Source organism: Vombatus ursinus, unplaced genomic scaffold, assembly GCF_900497805.2.
Source record: "Vombatus ursinus unplaced genomic scaffold, bare-nosed wombat genome assembly UNPS02014784.1, whole genome shotgun sequence".
Lineage (NCBI taxonomy): Eukaryota > Metazoa > Chordata > Mammalia > Diprotodontia > Vombatidae > Vombatus > Vombatus ursinus.
The window spans coordinates 16,136,465-16,140,210 of NW_020954562.1; the positions used below are offsets into that span (position 1 = coordinate 16,136,465).

Genomic DNA, 3,746 nt, shown 5'->3' on the forward strand with positions numbered 1-3,746 from the left:
CTAGTCCAACTTATGGAGAGGTCATCGGGGTCCAGAACAGCCAAGTGACTTACGAGGTCACACAGGTAGCTAAGGAAGCTGATATTCTGAGGTCTAGAGCTGATGACTTGCTCAAGGTCACAAAGGTAATGCCAATTAATGAGTAGCAGATCAGAGATTTGAACTGGAGTCCTCTGCCCAAATCCAGTGCTCTTTCAGCAACATTGTGCTAAAAACTCCAAAACGGCAAAAGGTTATTGGATTTCAGTGTGAAAAAAATTGGAAAACTCATGGACCCCAGCTTCAAGAATTCTAAAAACAGTAACATCTAGAATTCCAATTCAATCCAACATGTTTTTATTAAGCTTAGTTAATGGATTTACAAAGATTAAAAAGACAAGTAATCTTGTTTTTAAGGGATTCATATACTTATTACGAGGGGATGCATTTTTATACATAAATTCAAGTTAATTTGAGGGGGAAAACTCTAAACTCCTGAGATCAGGAAATGCGACCTGTCCCACATGGCCCTGAAAAAATAGATTTTTAGAAGTAAGGGTGAAGAGGAAGGGCCTTCCAGGCAAGAGACACCTCTGCAAAAACAGAGAAGTGGGGATTCTGAATGCCTGGTGGGAGAAGGAGCAAGTAGGCTAGTTTCTCTAGAATGGTTTTGATGAAATTTCTTTCTATTTTTTGATCTTAGAGAACGGAAAAAGTCCAGCCTGGTTCTCACCTCCCCTAAGAAGGTGAGACCTAGACTGAAATGGTAGACCTGTAGGAAAGCTCAGAGGATCCAGTCCAGCCTCCCTTCCACCCCACCCCCGCTCCCTCCTCCCGACCCTTTCCTTGTTGTTATTCAATTGTGTGACTTCATGACCACATGTGGGGGTTTCTTTTTTTTGTATGTGTATGTAGCAAAACCTTTATTTGATTTCTGGCAGCCTCTTATTTTTTGGCCTTTGGAGCAGCTGTTTTCTGAGCAGGCTCCTTCTGGGCGGGTCCCTGCTTGGCTGGGGCCTTCTGGCCAGAGGCTTTCTGACCCTTCTGACCCGTCTGGCCAGGGGCAGCCTTCTGACCCTCAGTCTTCTTCGAGGGGATCTTCTTAGCAGAGACCTTTGCGGCCAGTGCCTTCTGGGCAGCCCCCTTCTTAGGGAACCCCTTCTGGGTGGACCCCTTCTGGAGCTTCTTTACTTCATGCTTGATAATTTGGTTTCTCATTTTCTTGGCCTTCATGACTTTTTAACGATCAAAATCTGTCATCTTAGCTTTCCTTTCTCTGGATTCAATCTTCTTGGCCCATCTTGTGGCTTTCCATTTTGTATTGATCTTTTCTTTCTCCCAAGCAGCCTGGACATACTTCTGACGAGCACTGTGTGGGAACTTGAGCACGATGGCATGGCCTGCCTCCTCACACCACTGCATGGGCCATCAACCAAAGCCCTGTTCTGATCAATAACATTCACAATAGCTACCAGCTTGCCGGCATGTGGCCCAAAGGAAATGTAGGCCACACGGCCAATTTCCACATAGCGCTTGAATACCATGTGGCGGCGCCGAATGAGAACGAGAAGCCATGTAGGGGTTTCTTGACAAAGATACTCATGTGCTTCGCCATTTCCTTCTTCAGTGGAGTAAGGCAAACAGAGATTAAGTGACTTGCTTAGGGTCACAGAGCTAGTAAGTGTCTGAGGCTGGATTTGAAGTCGGGTCTTCTTGACTATCGGCCTAGTGCTCTCTCCACTGAGCTACCTAACTGTCCCTGCCCCCTACCCCTTTATTTTCTAGCTCAGGAGATTAACTTTAGGCCACATTAATCACCCTCCTCTAGTTTTGTGTGTTTCAGTACTCATGTAGAGTTTGTATTTTATTGTTTGCATCTTGTCACTGTACATATATCCTATAGTAAACTTATTGAATGTTTGCCTTGCCTTCTTTAACTTAATTATAAGCTCTTTCAAATTGAAGACCCTGTTTCTTATTTTTTTTTTTAATATTCCAAAATGCATGTAGTAGGCACAGAAAGAAGCCCATGGTTTTCTCATCCCTCCTCTCTCTATAGGCTATAAGGGAAGGGAGGATACTTTCTAGACCAGAGGTGTCAAACATGCAGCCAGTGGGCAGAACAGCAAGCAGAAACCCTCCAGAGTGAGGCCTAAACCAGAATAAAATGGAATTGGGAAATATTTAACAAAATAAATAAAAATACAATAGACCATAGATAATGTTAATTATGTGGTTTTCCAAGTCAATAGAGATCCTTAGTACAGTTTAGTGGCCCCTGTTTCTATATGCATACTATAGCATTGGTCTAGATGGATTCCATCATTGGGACCTTGGAGGGGCAGGCCTTCCTACATGAGATCTAAACATATGTTCTTTCATTCACCTAGTAAAGAGCTTTTAAGATTGTCAAATACCTTACACACTCTGTCTTGTTTGAACCTCTCAACAACCCTATGGACAAAGTATCTTTTGGTACCTCTCTCACCATAAGGAAACTGAAGTTCAGAGAGGTTGGGAAATGGACCTACAGTCCCCCAGTGACAGAGAAAGGCCTTGAACCCAGTCCTTTCAGGCCTTAGGTGAAGCACCCTAGCTCCCATGTCGTGCAGGCACTCAAATACCTGAGTATTTGAGAACAGACTCTACCCATGGTGCTATGCTAGATGTTGTGGGGGATGAAGATGATAAAAGGCAGTGTGCCACAGGACAAGGATGACTGGATTTGAAGTCAGAGGTGCAGATTCAAAGGCCAGCACTGCCACCTGCTTACTCCCTGGGAGTCAGACCGGGCTTCAGTTTCTTCATTTCTAATAGAAGGAAGTTAGACTAGGACCTAGTCCAATCACTAGATGGTCTTTTAAGGTCCCTCTAAGCTCTAAATTTACGTGACCAGGTTCCCACTCTCAAAGAGCTTAGGACTATATAAAATGCACCTTTCAACTGTAAAGCCGATATGGCGGATCTCTGTCACTTATTTAATTTTTATTTTTTTTTTTGAGACTGGCTGGAAGTGCAGGGGCCATTCATTGTCCAATCCCACTACTGATCAGCACAGAGCTTTAATCTGCCCTATTTCCCACCTGGGCCATTCCGGGCTCCTTAAATAGTCTGTCCTCTGAAGCTCACCATATTGGTGAAGGATTCAGCCCCCATGTGGCTTAGCCCACTGCAGCTCAGAATCTCTAACTTAAGAGAGCCACCTGCCTCAGGCTCCCCAGCAGGGATAGGTCACTATGTTAGCTCTGACACTTATTTTAATATTTATTTAATATCTCCCCCTTAATGTTGGGTAGGATCCCTGAGTGAAACCATTTTCTATCCTATATTTCATCACCCCTGAGGGGGCAAATATTTTTTTTAAATTTCCTGAGATCTTAGAGCAGGGTTGCACAACATAAGGCCCGTGGGCTGCTTGTGGCCCACTAAATGACCCACCAAAGGACTTTGGGTGGCTGTCACATGACCCATGGCAATTAACCAATCAGTCTGTCTCTACTTTAACCTATTTCCCAAAGAAGTTTAGCTTATTTTAATTTTGGTCCTACCTACCGCCAAGTTGTGCAGGTCTGTCTTACAGTGGTGATATGTCACTTATTCAAGACTTTTGTTTATGAGAATAAACCCAGCATGGTGCAGTGGGAAGGACGCTGGATTGGGACCCAAAGGTCCTGTATTTTAATCCTGGCATTTTTCCTTTACTATTTGTGTGACCCCGAGTAATTCATTTAGCATCTGTGGACCTGTTTCTTCACTTGCAAAAGGAG

General features: G+C 44.0%; 1 pseudogene; it reads right to left on the reverse strand.

Moving 5' to 3' along the window:
• Nucleotides 1-919: 919 nt before the first annotated feature.
• LOC114046601 lies at nucleotides 920-1,529 on the reverse strand (annotated as a pseudogene).
• Between the last annotated feature and the right edge of the window lie 2,217 nt (nucleotides 1,530-3,746).